Source organism: Anabrus simplex, chromosome 6 (genome assembly GCF_040414725.1).
Source record: "Anabrus simplex isolate iqAnaSimp1 chromosome 6, ASM4041472v1, whole genome shotgun sequence".
Classification (NCBI taxonomy): Eukaryota; Metazoa; Arthropoda; class Insecta; order Orthoptera; family Tettigoniidae; genus Anabrus; species Anabrus simplex.
The window spans coordinates 220332846-220351496 of NC_090270.1; the positions used below are offsets into that span (position 1 = coordinate 220332846).

The 18651-nt window shown below is 41.7% G+C and overlaps 1 protein-coding gene across 1 annotated transcript in view; it reads left to right on the plus strand.

Moving 5' to 3' along the window:
- LOC136875668 (uncharacterized) overlaps positions 1–18651 on the plus strand; it is a 524739-nt gene that overhangs the window by 147151 nt on the left and 358937 nt on the right. The window lies entirely within an intron of this gene.

Genomic DNA, 18651 nt, shown 5'->3' on the forward strand with positions numbered 1-18651 from the left:
ACCCTTATGTGCGAAACACCATAGGTTTGTGTTACCTGTGAGTGGTGCCATTGGGTGTGACATACCATGGGTCTACATTACCTGTGATTAGTACCACCATGCGAGAAACACCATGACTCTACATTACCTGTGATTAGTACCATTATAGGGGGAACGCCATAGTACTATTATGAGGAGCCACTGACCTGCGTTTTGGACCCCATTAGATAATGAGTATCATCCCAGTAATTGTCCGACTCGTTGGCTGCAGGGTCAGCTTACTGGCCTTCGTTTCAGAGGGTCCCGGGTTCGATTCCCGGCCGGGTCATGGATTTTAACCTTAATTGGTTAATTCCAATGGCTTGGGGGCTGGGTGTGTGTGCGGCGTATTCAACATTAGAAATCATCCTAGGTAGGGCCCTCGTCTTCACATACATGGAGGTCGCCTAATAGGCCGTCTACTAGAAAAAGACCTGCACCAGGCCTCTCTGGAGTCCATACGCCATTATTATTATTATTATTATTATTATTATTATTATTATTATTATTATCCCAGTAATGAAGAAATTGTGAATCGGATCCACTGATTGTTTTTGTTTCACGATCATTTTTTCATCATCATTCGTTTTAGATTCTAGTCAGTGGATACATTTTGAAGTTTTAATTATCGTTTTGTTCACCTCGTACTATTAGGGTCCGATGACCTAGCTGTTAGGCCGCTTTAAACAGCAATCATCATAATCGATCTTTTATGGAATCCCTGGAAATCACATACAGAATTACTCAGATCTCTTCAAGGTACCCCCCAAGGGATATATTGCAGAAATTTTAGCGATATTCTGTTAAAACCCATTGAGACTACTCCCGTGGACCTCTCCTGGAGACTCCAAGTGGCGTCTTACAGGAATCCCAAGCTACTACTTACGGAGTCCCAAGAGAGGATTATCGGTCTTATAAAACTTACGTGTTTTCAAGATGTGTGTGTGAAGGTGCACTATTTCACATTTTGTGTACAAGAACGCCTCCTTTCAACTCGGAAATAAGTTACTCCAAGTTAATGTGTGAAGTACCAGGAGGCTTAGCTGTTGAGCTGCTCCCTAAGACACGCGATCCTCCTTAGCTCAACTCCACGCTACACCTCGGCGGAGATCAATGGAATATTTTAGATTCGAAATACATGAGGGTCTCTTCCATTCTCACAGTTTAGCCACTTTATTAAAAGTTTCAAGAAAGAGACTTACGTCAACAAGCTCTTCATTTAGCTTTGAAAACTTCGTGTAGAGTGTAAGAGTCTGTATTAGTAATCTCTCACTTAGGCTGAACTTTTCTGGTAAATGGCTGCAGGAGAAGTTGATGAAATATGTCTATATTTTGCCATTTTAGGACAAATTTAATAATAATAATAATAATAATAATAATAATAATAATAATAATAATAATAATAATAATAATAATCCAAACAAAATGCCATAGCGCAATATCCCCGAAGAGCCATCGCTTACTAAGCGATCGCTGCCCGTCCCGAAGGCCTGCATATTACGGGGGTTCGTGTTATCAGCACGACTAATCCTCACGGCCGTTATTCTTGGCTTTCTAGATCGGGGCCACCATATCACCGTAAGATAGCTCCTCAATTATTGTAATCACGTAGGCTGAGTTGGTCTCGAACGAGCCCTCAGATCCATGTAAAAATCGCTGACCTGGCAGTGAAATGAACCTGGGACCTTCGGGTAAGGGACAGGCACGTTACCCCTGGGCCGGCTTTAATATGAATAGAAAAAGAGGAAGAAGAATTGAATTATGCACCGAAAATTGTTAGATAAACGACACACAGGCCTCCAGAACCCTTGATTGCCAACCGACTGTGCTAGGACTCATTTTCTCCAGAACATTTGAACATTTTGTTTCCGGTAGTAGTAACATGAGTGAAATCTACGAATATCACCATCACTGGATTTTCAGCAAGCTTCCGCTGTTCGAATCCTAGTCAATGCATGCAGGATTTTAAAAATGATGATTCACGTCCCTGTTTTTCGGATTGAGCATAAAATTAGGCGCTCCACAACTATGATCACGATTTGGAAAAACAGGAACATCAGTGAGAGAACCAAATGCAAACTAGCCAGTGCTAGTTTTCCGTATAGCTATCTTTGGTCACGAAACATGTACCAGGAAGGAATGTGACAGGAGAAAGTTCGATGCATTTGGCCTTGGTGTTGTTGATGTCTGCTCAGAACACGGTGTGGACTGCCAGAATTAGTAACAAGAAAATCTTGGACCGGATCGAGCAAAATATCTCCTTGCAAGTGAGTACAGTGAGATAAAAGCTATCCTATTTTGGCAACAAAATGAGAGTTACCTCCTTCAAAGAACGACGTCATGCTCTAGTAACCCTGACGATGGTTTTCCGTAGTTTTCCCGTTTTCACACCAGGCAAATGGTAGGGCTCTACCTAAATTAAGGCAATGGTCGCTTCTTTCCCGCTACTTGCCATTTTCTGTCCCATTGTAATCAAAAGACAAGACCTATCTATGCCGATGCGACGTAAAGCAAATCGTAAACAAACAAAAATTAAAAAGCGCTATCATGCTCGCAGTGGTAGATGGCAAAAGAGGAAGTGGGAGGCCAAGATCACATTGTTAGATAGCGTCAAAGGAGATGCTGACATGACGATCGCTGAACTGAAAGCAACTGCACAGAATAAAATTGAATGGAGGCACGTGATCCATAGGATGATAAGGACCTCTACTAAACTGACGGAGAAAAGAGAGAGAGAGAGAGAGAGAGAGAGAGAGAGAGAGAGAGAGAGAGAGAGAAGATGGAAACGAATATTGTTTGTCATTCTTTAGTTATGAAGTTCACATAGCTGCTGCCACCCTTGCCTTCGCCTTATTTACAAACACACACTTCGAAACAGACAAACTTGGTAAATCAGACAGTCCCTTGGTATGAAATGCTCAGCCCCATTGATTTTGGGATTTTTATATCTGAGTATCATCATCACTGGATTTTCAGCAAACGTCCGCTGTTCGAATCCTGGTCTTTGCATGTAGGATTTTTAAAATGATAATTGCGGAAAATTCTAAGTTTGCTCTAGCCATCGGTGAACCACTCGGTCGGTGTCTGTGTACACTAGCCTACGTCGGAGTGTAAATTATACACGTCACATGTTTTATTGTTTATGGCATCATTTGTGTGTGTGTGCCAGTCGCCATAAAACAATGGAAGTCAATAGAGGCTTCCCCTAGAGCGCAGAGAATATCGAACATTTAATGATATAAAATGGCTGTATGAAATGGGGCATTATAGACTAAATTATCCGGAAACACGTGTTCCCTCACGATCCTATACAGAATATTCCATCAAAGCTACTTTTCGAGCCCACTTAAAATCCAAGCTAATACAAGACAAAATAATACACTCAGCACAAAAATTAGGGGAACAAATGTTTGACATGCTGTAAAAGTTTGTCGTGGAACATGAAATATGTACAGGTTTATACGATTTGCTACACACCACAGTAACGCAGTCACGGTGATTTAATTGCGTAAATGTTACCCTATTTAACATAAACATGCTTCCAGTCCCGTCGGGTCTCCACGAACCTGCTACGCCGGCGTAGCAGGGGGAGAGGTGATACTGCCACGTGGCGCGTCCCAGGTGGCGGATAGGGGGTACCTAACCGGCTTGCCGGCGGACTTGAGGGAAATAAAATACCTCTCGCGGACCAGACACACACCCCCTGTGGGTGGGGGAGGCAGATGAAGAGTTCGCCCACGGTATTCCCTGCCTGTCGTAAGAGGTGACTAAAAGGGGCGACCAAGGTATGGACCAATTAGAACCATGAAACTACTTGTAATTAGTGCCATCACGCAGGGAACACTATGGGTTGCATTTACTTGCGCGTAGTACTATGTTAGGTACGCAATAGGTTTGTGATTAGTAGCGACAGTGTGTGAATCAGGAGGTGGGTCCTACAGTACCTGTAATTTGTACCCCTATATGAGCGACAGCTTGTTATTAGCGACACAATGGTTCTGCCTTACCTATGCTCAGTTCCCACTATGTGAGGAATTCCACGGGATAGTATGACTCCCTGTGGTTAGTCCACTTGTGTGAGGAACGCCATAGGTTTGCTTGCCTTTATAGGTTTGCGTTGCCTGCAAATAGCGCCGCAATGTGCGAAACACCATAGGTCTGTGTTACATGTGCGCCATTACACTAACTGTGAATAGTACCATAATGTGTGGAATACCGCGAGTCTCCGCTACTTTTGATTAGTACCGTAACATTACACATAGCATGGGTCTACTTTCCTAGCGATAAATACCATTATGAGGGGTTGATGACTTGGATTTTGGACAGGTTTCGACTATAAGCAAAATCGATTCAGCATCGTGCTATAGAAGCAGTCCGTTGGTCAGTAATACTACAGTATTGTTTTGTGGCAGCTTCTGTGCATGTGAGGCACTGTGGGTCGGTTCCACTGATCGTTTTAAATTCATATCCTTCCGCCCATTCATTCTTCGTCGTCATGCTTTGAATTCTGGTCAGTGGAGGATTTTGAAATTTTAAGTTGTCATTTCATTTCGTCTCATTTCGTACTATTAGGGGCCGATGACCTCGATGTTAGGTCTCTTTAAACAACGACATCAATCAATCAATCACCGTCGGGTCTCAATACAAAGTAGTCCGCAGTACACGAACCACTCTCGCCACACTATTGGTGACGTTAATACGCATTATTCGTGAATGAGACAGTCGGCATGAGGCGAACGTGTCCCGAGCTGTTGCCCTGCCTCAAAAAGGGAAAACAATGCGGTATGTGGCTTACGACCTCACAGTGTCTCCATCCATTGTGCACAGGCTCTGACATCGTTACGCGGAGACAGGAGGGTCTGTTAGACGCCGTGGACAAGGTCGCAAACGGATAAGTACCGCTCAACAAGACAGATTTCTACGGTTATCAGCACTACGCCCGCCCTCCAGCAGTGTCAGGGAACTGCGAAGTGACCTTACAAGAGCATCTGGCGTTCAGCTGTGTGTTCAGACCATACAGAGAGGATAACACACGCTCTAGAAAACCTGCTCGTGTAACCCACCTCACTAGGGAACACCGCAGAGCTCGTCTTGCATTTGCCAGAGAACATCGTCAGTGGCAGCTGGGACACTGGCGTCAAGTAATGTTCACAGATGAGTCCAAGTTTACATTAAATGGTACGGATGGCCGTCAACGCGTGTGGAGACGACAATGACTGCGATTCTTTGAAGGTCTTATGCAGGACAGACATGGTGGTGGATCGGTCATGGTGTGGGGAGGGATCATGATTGATAATCGTACGGATCTTGTGGTGGTACCTGGCCGACTGAATGCTGCAGTGTACATCAGGGACATCGTGAACGACCATATTGCTCCTGGTACTCTTGGTGTAGGGCCTGTTTTCTTGCTGATGCATGACAATACGACAGCCCATACTGCACGAGACACCAGAGATCATCTCCAGCGATTGCACATCTCTGTGATGGAGTGGCCTGCAACGAGTCCCGACCTAAATTCACTGGAGCACTTGTGCGATGTGTTGAAGGGAAGCATTCGGGAGCGCGAAAATGCCCCACAAACATTACACGACCTCAGTGAAACACTGGTGGAGGAGTGGGACGCCATTCCACAGGCAGACGTTACATACGCAGCATGCCACGCAGGTGTGCAGCTGTAACTGAAGCTAGGAGAGGTGCAGCGCGGTATTAGACAACTATCGCCCGAGTATGCAGACTGTTCAGCAAGAACCTTACATTGTGATTGTGGTAGTTCATCTGTTGTGTTGCGAATTGTGGTTAATGGTTAAATGCAATGGCGATGGTTTTGTTGTTGCTAATTAAATAACGCATGCAGTTCCTTCATCAACATGCGTTTCTTTTCACAAATCCGTATGTCAAGATTCTACACAGCAATAAAAACATGTTCCCCTCATTGTTGTGCTGAGTGTATTTACACATATTTCACAAAAAGTGATCTGTACACTAACACTGTATTCATATATAAAATTAATATTATTTGTGTAACTATCTTTCAATCCTCAAATGTTTCTTCGCATCAGCTCTTGGTTAGCTACTCTGTCTTTGATTAGTGTCGACTACCTCCGAAGATCCTTAAGATCCAGTACTCCAACCGGATTTGCAGCCGGGAGATAGTGGGTACGAACCCTACGATTGGCCGCCCTGAAGATGGTTTCCTGTGGTTTTCCATTTTCACACCGGGCAAATACTAGGGCTGTACCTTAATTAAGCCCACAGCCGCTTCTTTCCCACTCCTAGGTCTTTCCTATCCCATCGTCGCCATAATACCCGTGTGTGTTAGTGCGACGTATAGCAAATTGTAAGTAATAATTTCGTGTGGATATTTCTAGCCCTTGTAAGACAGACCCTCCAATGAGGGTGGGTGGCATGTGCCATGTGTAGGTAACTGCGTGTTATTGTGGTGGAGGATAGTGTTCTATTTGGTGTGTGAGTTGCAGGCCTGTTGGGGACAGCAAAAACACCCAGCCCCCAGGCCATTGGAATTAACCAATGAAGGTTAAAATCCCCGACCCGGCCGGGAATCGAACCCGGGACCCTCTGAACCGAAGGCCAGTACGCTGAAAATTCAGCCAACGAGTCGGACTAGCAAACTGTAAAAAAATTCCAACCGGACTAAACTAACAAAGCACGAGAAGTAGTTCACCTTATTCGTTTCAAAGTATTCGATAATCTCCACGAACGTTAGAGTGCATTGGAAGATTATATACTCTTACAAGAAATTGAGGAGAGAAATCTCCCTATAAAACAAAAGATACGTATTGATATTCGTATTTAAAAGTTGTGTTCTGTGTTTATTCCGGGCTCCTTGACAAGGTAAGTAACGCTTCAACGCGTACTGATGTTAGTTTGTACAAGTATGACCTTCCCCGCCATACACTGTCTGGTTGAATCAATTTCGTGAATTTTCCTTCACCATAGCCATCACTTTATTACACACAGCAATATACCTGGTACTTGCACCAGCTCTTACGTTCATTGCTTCAATAATAATTCTGTTACGAGCTACAATGGTCTTAAATATCGCGTATAAATAACGAGTTAGATAAGAAAGGGTAATTATTTAACTTGGTGCGTCAGAGCACTGAATATAGTGGCACATTATTGCATCGTTTCGAAATTTGTTGATGGTCTGATGGTAGTAAAATTGGCGAGACAATTCTTACAATAGATATAATTTTCTATTGATCTTCTTAAACAGATAACATAAACTGTCTCGTGTTAGAGAATACTACCTAACTTGTATTTGATAATAATTATCAGTGAATCTCGCTGAAACCTGCATGAAACCAATTTATAATGGATCCGTATGCAACCTGTCACTGAAATTAATTCACGTCAGGAATAACTTTACATGGGTGTTCGTAACTTGCCATTGAAATTAATTTACGAAATTTAAAGTGTATGGTCGTAACGCATCATATCACTGAAATGAATTCATGAGAGGAATCGGTGGCCATAACGTAACTTAATACCAAAATTAATTCACGACAGAACATAATATCGGTGGTCGTAACGTATCTTATTACTAAAATCAGTCCACGACTGGAATAACTTAACCTCGGTGGTTATAAAGTAAATAATTACTAAAATAAATTCACGACAGGAATTATTTAACGTAGGTGGTCATAACATAACTGAACGTTAAAATTATTATTGGCTGTACCGTGGTGTAGTGGTAGGGTACCTGTATCTTACGCGAAGCCCCGGGTTCGACTCAAGGCTAGTCCAAGTGAACAGAATTCACTCAGTTACGTGAGTTGAACTGAGGATTTGTCTTACCTGAGGCAGTGGATCCAGCCAAGAAAGAGAAGTAATAAGGATAAGGAAGTCGCCATGCTATGTGATACTCTTACTATCTGCAGGGTTGGGGAGCAGTCAGCTTGGCAGGCTAAGGACCGTGATAAGCTGTATGAGCCACACAGATAGTTATGGACTATTAGTGGTAGTAGATCTATTGGTGCTTACGTGGTACCAGTACGCTATAGTGATTTAATCCATTGACGTAACCAAGCAAAATAGTGTCCCCACCGCCCCCCCCCTCTCCCCGAGATATTAGGATGTAGCTTAAAAATTTAAATACCGAGCTCGATAACTACAGTCGCTTAGGTGTGGCGGGTATCAAATATTCGGTAGATAGCGGGTTCGAACCGCCCTGTCGGCAGCCCTGAAGGTGGATTTCCGTGGTTTCCAATTTTCACAGCTGGCAAATACTGGGGCTGTACCTCAATTAAGGCCACGGCCACTTCCTTTCAACTCCTAGCCATTTCCTGTCCCATTGCCCCATAAGACCTATTTGTGTCGGGGCGACGTAAAGCAACTTGCCAAAAAAAATCTATAATGCGGTGAAAGAATGTAAACAACTCATAAGATTTAGTACCCGTAAAAGTTGAATTAAAAATAAGATTTATTAAATTTGAAATTTTACAGTAAAAGTACTTTAATTACAAATGTCATTGGCTTTTTGTTTTAATTATTGCATATCATAGCTACTTCGACTTTAATTAAAACAGAATTGAAGAAAACCGTTTTCTTACTTTTACTGTGGCAAACTGATCAATTTTTTCTCAAAAATTGTTTCTCCCCATTCCTCTCACCTCCGAGCATCTTTGTATACATAACGATGTTACAAAGAAGTCTGCCTTTGTCTTACTTGTTGTTTTGAGAGGAATGCCATCAGCGTATGCCTCGTTGAATGAGATACCGGTACCATGCAAATGAAACATATGTATAAATGAAAAGGAGCTAAATCCCACAAAACTTTCATATTCTTCTTATTTATCAGAAATGCTCCAGTAGAAACATCAAGGCAATGCCTAGGAGAAACTCTGTGTAAAATTGAGAAAAATCGAACATCGTGGTGGAATGATGAAGAGGCGACGTATCAGAAATTATTCCTCCGAAAAAGGACTGATGCAGACAGAGAATTGAACGCAGATGAATGAAACTGAGCGAAACAAATCATTGCCACATCAAAGCATTAGTGGTGGGAAAACTCAGGTAATTACCTGGAAAGGCTTGAAAGCGGTCGGGAATCTTTTCAAGCGAGTAATAAAGAAAGAAGGAGGGGGAGAAGGGAGATAAAGTGGTTTATTTTTTTGTTTCTTCGCCGGGCTGAGTGGCTCAGACAGTTGAGGCGTTGGCTTTCTGGCCCCCACATGACAGATTCAATCCTGGCTCAATCCGGTGGTATTTGAAGGTGCTCAAATGCGTCAGCCCCGTGTCGGCAGAATCACTGGCACGTAAAGGACTCCTGCGGAACTAAACTCCGGCACCTCGGGGCCTCCAGAAACCGTGAAAGTAGTTAGTGGGACGTAAAGCCAATAACATCTTTTTTGTGTTTTGTGCAAATCAAGTGAACTCATAATATTGATACCAGCAAATTACTGGATAGATTGAAGGAATATTTTGAAGATTTTTCTCGACGTAAAAGGAAATCTTTAAGTCGCGAATAACCGATTTCATGGCGAGGAGTATCATGATAGTTATGAAATTACGCTCAAGGAAGTGGAAAGGGTATTAAATAAACTCCATTGTCGTAAAGCAGCAGGAATGGATCAAATTAGACCCGAAATAGTGAAATATAGTGGAAAAGCATGGGTGAAGTTGCTTCATTGAGTAACAGAATTAGCATGAAATGTTAGTAAGGTATCTCCTGATCGATCCGAGCACCCATCCATGTTCAGGCGAAGAGGAAGGATTGCAACATCTCTCGAGGTATTTCATTGATCAGTAAATCAGGCAAAATGTCGGCTGGCATTTTGGAAACGAGGGTATGATCAATGATTCAGAGAGCTGAAGGAAACCAGAATCCTTTCAGACCATAATGTCCATAGCCAGGACCCGATTTTCAGTATGCGCCAGGTAATAAAATAATACTACGAGAGGAATAGACAGTTAATTGTGTTTCGTACATCTAGAGAGAAAGGACGTTAACCGTCCGTAGGGATTATGGGATTAAGAGCAGATTATTACACGCTATCGAAGACATTTATTGACAATTGGGCTGTAGTGAGAATCGATAGAAGAATGAGTTCCTGGTTCAAGGTTCTTGCAAAGATTAGACAGTGCTGTAATCTTTCACCTTGTTGTTTATAGTTGACATGGATCATCTGCTGAAAGTTATACAGTAACGGGTGGGAGATTCAGTTAAGTGGAAAAGTAGTAATCAGTTTGGCCTATGCCGACAGCATTGTCTTGATAGCAGAGTGTGGTGAAGACCTGCAATCTAATATTTAAGCACTTACAGGTGCAGTGAGTATGATATGAACATTAGAATTTTCAGGTCTAAAGTAATATCAGTAGCGAAGAAACTTAAGAGAATTGTATGTCATTTCGGGAATAAAACACTAGAGAAGAATGTGTATGTGTATTAGTGTAGTGAGATTGAATCAGACCGACATTGTTGTATGGGAGTGAAATCTTTGTGTACTGAGGATATTTTATTTATTGCTAGATAATATGTTATCTTATTTATAAATGATAGTAACAGACACGAAAATAGCGACAATGATCACTGGTACATAGAGATTGGTACAATAGCAGAATAATAATAATAATAATAATAATAATAATAATAATAATCAACCTGAGTGACTAAGACGGTTGAGGGCGCTTTCCTTCCGACTCCAACTTGGCAGGTTCGACCCGGGCTCAGTCCGGTGGTATTTGAAAGTGCTCAAATACGTCAGCCTCGTGTCAGTAGATTTACTGGCATATAAAAACTACTGCGGGACTAAGTTCCAGCACCTCTTTTACGTGCCGGTAAATCTGTCTACGCGATGCTGGCATATTTGAGCACCTTAAAATACAACCGAACTGAGCCGGGATCGAACCCACCAACATGAGTTCAGGAGGCCAGCGCTATTCCGCCTGAGCTACTCAGCCCGGCGGCAAACGGAATGAGGAAATAAATGACCGGATAGGAGTGAACTCGATTAATGAAGTGGTACGCATAAACTACCTTCGGTGTTGGGGTTATGTGGGACGAATGGAGGGAGATAGGTTACCTAGGAGAATAATGGGCTCGATCATGAAGGGCAAGAGAAGTAGTGGTAGGTAAAGGCGGCGATAATTGGCTGTTTCTAATGATTTAATGATAAGAGGTATGGAACTAAACCAAGAGACAAAGCTTGTCAGAAACAAGGGCAAAATTCGGCTGAATGAGCAGCGCTCAGCGGAGGCAGGGAAAAGGGCAGAGTATGAGCTCTGACGGAAGGTGCAGCCTAGCAGCTGCTTGCATGGCTGTCGGTTACAAGTAGTGAGATTGCGCATATTTGAAGAGGTTTAAACTTTTAACAGTTTTACTGTGTTTAATGTCTCGTTCTACTCAGTGCATTCGATTATGATGAGCAAGCAAAATGAGTTATATTGTATAAACGCCATGTGCTACAGTAAATACGTTTAGTTATACTCATTTCATTAGGTTTTGCGTAAGAAACAAAAATAATTATTTTGGCATTTAATAACTAAACACTCCTTTTACTACTGTAGTACTGGTAGAAGTACTGTAGACCAACATAAAAACTTGTTATAAACAATGAATGACGAACGAACTGTACGACTGGATTGCGTAAACATATTATACTCACACAGGTACACTGCTGTGTGTTTACTTGCACCTTGTCCCCGTATAATACCATCTAATGTCGGACTGAGTGGTTTAGACGATAGAGGCGCTGGCCTTCTTGGCAGGTTCGATCTCCTGGCTCGGTCCAGTCGTGTTTGAAGGTGCTCAGATACGTCAGCCTCATGTCGGTATATTTATTAGTACGTAGAACAACTCATGCGGGACTAAATTCCAGCACCTCGGTGTCTCCAAAAAACGTAGAAGTAATTAGTGGGACGTAAAGCCAATAACATTATTATTATTATTATTATTATTATTATTATTATTATGATTATTATTATTATTATTATTATTAGAGGACCCGTGTCCCTCCGCAGCATTCATTATAAATAGGTCACATAACTCGTCTTGATACGCCTGTCATTGTCATATTGTCTTGCCCGCCCTTTACAATAGTTTATGAACATTTAATAAGAAGCGCGTTATGTTATGCCACAGTTCGTAGTCAGAATTCATCCATTCTGGCGTCATCATGACGTCCATTTAGTAAAATTCTACCCATCGCTCTTTTATCCTGCAGTTCTTGATGTAAAGCTTGGTATTGTGTCGTAGAAGGCAATGGTATTTTTCATCGCAATTCTTCGATATGGAACGGTTGTCTTGTCATCTCATACGTTAGTCTCGAAGGAGCGTTTTTAGCCAGTCAGAAAACTTTTTTGAAGATACACGGCCTTCACTCTTTCTAGTGTAGCTAGGTTATCCTTCGATAGGTGTTCCCAGATAATGTCTAATGTTAGGACGTAGAATTATTTCTCTTAGTAGCATGTAAATTATTAGGAACGGTCTGCCATCTGTTGAATATATTTGGAAGCTGGGAAAGGTTTGAGAATCGGAGTATTTACCAGGGAATACTATTCTTCCGTGATAGAGAAGTCTATACTCTCTGGCTTGACAGGTAGTAATCAAACATGACGGCATGCAATGGCATTGCTAAGGATGAAAATCACATATATCAGAATATTAATGAAAGTGTTTGTCGCTTAGCAACCTACAGAGTACAAAATGCATAGCGAATTAGGCTAAGCTTTCGCCTGCAGTTATTGGAGTGGTCATTTAATGATTTGATTTTATGATTACTCAAAGTTAGCTGAACTAAGAGACCTATCAATATCTCATGATTCACTGGCAGGTAATTCTGGAGAGAATAAAATAAGAATGAAGCAAATCGGTCCAGTAGAACGGACGGACGAATTTGCCAAGGCTGTTTTTAGTAAATCTCTTTTAATAATATAGATATTTCTCCATCTAGTCTTTACAGTACAAACTATTAAAAGTTAGCCCTCTCCGCTCTTCCCATACGCATGCCGTTAGGCGAATTAGTGGGACACACACATTGTCCTCCTGTGAAATAGAAGATCGTGCTGAAAGGCATAACAGTCCGTGATTATTTATTTATTTATTTATTTATTTATTTATTTATTTGAATGTTGTTTCCGTCCCGTCTAAATTGGCGCCCAGGGCACATGCCCTGACTGACCCACGCTTATTACGCCACTGATGTAGCCTATCGTCGGGATATGCTTGTTTCAAATTCGGAGAATTCAGTACTATTTTATCTTGCACCAGTACATGGTGGGAGGATGTGCATCTGCCCTTAAATCCCCGGCCAATATTCAAATTAAGCCTGGATACCCCAGAAAATATATTAGAATTTTTTGATATTCGTGGATGGTAATCGAATAGATCAGCAGTTCACACGCTGCAGTACACAGAAGACGTACGCATGTAGAAGCAATCAGAGAAGATGTACGCATGCTGCAAACATTCTCCCTAACAGCACCGGAAATTATGATTCCCGTTTACACGTGGCGCACGAGCGAAATGGGAAGAGAGCGTGATGTTGACAAAACTTAATTTTCTGAAGTTTAATGTAAGGTTTGCACGCATACTCACGCGATGGTGCACTAAGTTGAGAGAGAGGAGCTCGTGGCGTGTGGTTCGCGGACCACGGGAGAAAACTGTTGTGATTGTATCTCCACGGAGCCGTATATTAAGCCTGCCCTTTGATGTATTGCATTAGCCTTATTGCTACCCCCACCTCTGGCCACCTGTGATAAGGAACATGGCGTGACACAGTTCTCAGTCGAGAATAGCATTACTTTGTGCAATCTTGTTAAAAGTTGTGGGACGAGAGATCAGATTCAGATATGCCGATGTGTACTAAATTACATTTTAAATTAAGTAAATAAGATGTTTTATTTGAGGAATGCCACTCGTGTGCAGATTATGATAAACACAGTTTAAAGCAAAACTAATAAGCTCTTTTAATTTTGTTACGGGCTCATTGAAGCAGGTTTATTTACGTTTCCAACCATTTTTACGTATTCTTGCCCTCATGCCCTTCATTCTCTTAATGTGAGCATTTCTCCTGTCCTCTGAACTGGGAATTCGTTTTCCAGGTTTGAACTCATCTTCAGGTTCCCTCCAATTAGAGATGGGGAGATTCTAAACGTGTGATTCATAATGAACGAATCGTTGCACCGAACGATTGAATCATGATTCAGTGAACGAAATGAACGGACGCGTTTGTGAATCGAAAGATGGTAACCGCAACTCGTTCCTTGGTTCCTCGTTCCTCGTTCGTTCTGATTCATATCGCCAAATCGAGTATCCACCATTTTTGAATCAATGACTTGTGAAGAACGACTCTGTTATTTTTGATTTAACCTGAACTAAAAGTCCGGTTCACAAGTCAAATACTCCTAACCGAACCTTACAAGAATTTTTTTTTTTCAACCAGAATTTATCACGTCGTTTCAAGTCACAGACTTCACGAAACTTCCAGCTCATTGCGAAATGTTAGGTTAAGTTTACTTCAAGGTTCCCGTTCCCGTTCTCGTGAACTAACGTGTGGATCATGGCCACAAAAATATTATCTACTATAAATTTCAAATTCGATTGTCGTATAGTTTCGAATAGTAGCTACTTATGTTTAGAAAGGATTAGTCGGAGAGTTGTGTAGCATTTTTCGACTGTAACCTCTAAAAAGGGATATTATTGTTGTTAAAATGCTAGCAAGTACTTTGAACATTTCACTTCTTGTAATTTGTGAACTTGTATAGCAGTAGCAGTTATAAAGAACATAGCGGAATGGTCCACCTGAGTCCATGCTTTCGCTTTTCGGCTCTCCGTCACGTTGTAATCGAATGAACGATTCAAACGAACGAATCAAATGAACGAATCATTTTGGTGAATCGTTTCAAATGAATCGGTTCTTCTAAATGAATCAGATTCCCTATCTTTGCCTCCAATCCTGGATTGTTTGTTTTAAGATATGTTATCCTGCTCAGCCTTAGATCATCAACCACTGCTTGGTGCCATCTGTGTTTACCTTTGATATTCCAAACTTGTGTTAGGATCTGTTTCGTCACCCTGCTGTCATACATACGGAACACATGATCGAAGAAAGTCGGCTTCCTTTTCCTGATGACTTCCATTAATTTGCCCACCTTGTTATGCACTTCTTCATTTTTTCTGGGCTTCTATGTTACTTCCTTTTTAATGGGTCCTGAAATATTCTTCCCTATCGTTTGTTCTAGTTTCTCCAGTTCTCGTTTTGAGGTTTTATTTCTCAAGTTCACTGTTTCTCATGTATATAAAACTGCTGGTCTTACAACTGTCTGGCAGTGTCGGATCTTAGCTCCCCATGATAATGCTCTCCTATTGCATGTCTCAAGAGCCTTCATGTAGGCTGCCTTCATTTTATTTAATTTCACCTCCACTCCGTGTTTTCCATTTTTCCTTATATCTAACAACTCTCTTAAATATTTTAAAGCTTCAATCTTTTGAACATCGCCCTGGGTAGTGTCTGCTATTTTAAGAGAAAAACAACGAATTGCCAGCCACTCCTAACGAATAAAACGTATACAAAAATAAACATCAAATATGCAGAGGCTTATATTTTATTTTATGAAGTACTTCCTCTCATGTGCCTTGCCACAAAGTATACTTTTACATCAATTTTTAGAAGTGAAATACACTTGAGAAATTTAGATGGTGACCTAAATGTAACAATAATTTCTTAGAATTATTAATGACCCCCTTAACGCTATGATGGCATTTTCCCCTAACCCTGTTACTGGCAGACAATCCGTTTCCAAAAGTTGAAGTGAAGAAGAAATCGACAAATAATTGTATACAGAAAAGAACACTACCACCTCCTTGACTGAGTGGCCAGCATTGAGGTCTTCGTTTCAGAGGACCCTGGGTTCGATTCGCGGTCGGATGGGATATTTTATCCACTTCTAGTTGATAGCCCTGTCTCGGGGACTGACTATTTATGTTCGTCCTGATACACGTCTCTTTATTGACATATAACACACTCCCAATCCCCCATAGAAACAGGAAATAGTAAATGCATCTCGCCTCATACGGCGAGGTCTATATATGCTATACAGATCGCTCCCGCGAACCCGCCTTGGTGTGGGAAGAACAGTGGATAAAGACGAAAAGAAATAGTCGAATTAAGTTTCCTATGTAGCTGCACACTTAAAATTTAAAAGTATTTAATTATCTCACTCTCTCTTAAAATGAATGACTAGATGAGCACTAGTCTCGTCATCATCTAGTACGATATGAAATGTTTCTGGTGGCCAGAGGTTTCGTGTAAGGACAGACAGAGGTCAATGCACTTAGGGCCATTTTCTCCAAATCGAGTTAAACCTGGTATAAATTAAACCCGTTTAACTTTAGAACCTAGTTTAAACCTGCGTCCATTTTCTCCACCAATTTCAGACTCTCGTTTAGTTTAAACGACAGCTCGCCCGTTTAAACTAATGATGTCAAGTCTGCGCTAGCGTTGGCTGCACTGAAAGAATAGTCGAAGGCATGCTCGATTGGAATTGGCCAATCAGAGCCAAGTAATTCAATGACCGACATTTTTGTATTAATATCAGCTGTTTGTGGCGAATTGATGCTATCGTACGTAATGAATAAAGAAGAAATTCAGGGAGATATTAGCTCTACAAATAAATAAATAAATAAATAAATAAATAAATAAATAAATAAATAGTTTACATTTATGCGAAGTGTTATGTAGTATAATTTTACCCATTGTTGTCTACAATTTCTTGGAGAGCACTTTTATTTCTTATTATTCTCTAACATGCTTTAGCATAAACAAGTACCGTGGGCCTAATACGTGTTTTTGATGTCTGTATTGTCTTACGGAACACACGGGAACGTTGAAATATTAAAATCCTGCTCTTTTAGCAATATTCCTTTCCTCAGAAAATCAAGATTTATGTGAATTTCAAGTAAACAAATTCCAAGCATGCTCGAGATTTATCTCCTATTAAAATCCATCACCCTCGGCCGGGATCAATCTCGCAAACCTCGGATCCAGCAGACAGACCAGTGAGGATGTATTATTTGGAGATATATTACTTGATTCTACACTCGTTTATAACATAACCTAGTTCGGGTATGCAGTACTGTATGCATAATACTCTTCTTCCTACAGCATTAATAGTTATATTGCTGGTATGTTGGCAATAGTTAGGATGAAACGTTCTTAACTATAATTTATTTTATTACTAGTTTACTAGCAAGCATGAAACACTTTATTAGTTTTATGATCCCATAAATATTTATTGAAGTACAATATATATGATAGTATGAAGGGGCGCCGTACTGAGTGGCTCAGACGGTTGAGGCGCTGAACTTCTGAACACAACTTGGAAGGTTCGAACCTGGCTGAGTCCGGTGATATTTGAAGGTGCTCAACTACGTCAGCCTCGTGTCGGTAGACTTACTGGCACGTAAAAGAACTAATGCGGGACAAAATCCCGGCATATCGGCGTCTCCGAAAACGGTCAAAAGTAGTTAGTGGGACGTAGAAACAGTATTATTGTTAGGAATGGGGAGGGTAAACCCCAGTGTCGACATAGCCTACTGCTATCCGAATAGCACCAAGGGCTCTACTCAGGGCTTAGCGTCGCCATCCGATGGACGAATCACCATCAACAGCGTCAATGCCCTCAGTCCATATAAACACGGCAGAGAGGTTCGGGATTGAATCCAGGCTTTTGGCACGCAATCTAGCCATTAGAAATTGTTTTCCAGTCCCTCTCCTTCCGTGCCGGCCAACACTCTGATGGTAAAAATATTTCCGACCACCTGGATTCGAACCGTTTAATTACGGTTTCGTACGATGCTGACCTAACGCTTTAACGACCACAGCCATCAGACACCACACGGAGAACGAATGTATTACACCACTTATGTAGTAATATTTTCATGCCACCAACAGTATTTTATATAATATTATAAGGAGAGTGCAATTTAAGGTCTGTGGTCTCTGTTGTTAATGAGAAAAATGCCTGCAGCAACCAGAATCATTGCATTATTTCGTACAGCTGACGTTTTAAATGAATCCTTCTTTGATACAAGACATTCCTTGCCGATTTTCCAGATTTGTAAACTTTTGTTGGAATGCACATCAGAATTATTTCCTAATTAATCAAACACTTCAATAAATTCTTCCAGTTTTCTAAGGCTAATCATCATCATCATCATCATCATCATCATCATCATCTGTTTACCCTCCAGGTTCGGTTTTTCCCTTGGACTCAGCGAGGGATACCACCTCTACCGCCTTCAAGGGCAGTGTCCTGGAGCTTCTGGCTCTTGGTCGGGGGATACAACTGGGGAGAATGACCAGTACCTCGCCCAGGCGACCTCACCTGCTATGCTGAACAGGGGCCTTGCGAGGGATGGGGAAGATTGGAAGGGATAGACAAGGAAGAGGGAAGGAAGCGGCCGTGGCCTTAAGTTAGGTACCTTCCCGGCATTTGCCTGGAGGAGAAGTGGGAAACCACGGAAAACCACTTCGAGGATGGCTGAGGGGGGAATCGAACCCACCTCTACTCAGTTGACCTCCCGAGGATGAGTGGACCCCGTTCCAGCCCTCGTACCACTTTTGAAATTTCGTGGCAGAGCCGGGAATCGAACCCGGACCTCCGGGGGTG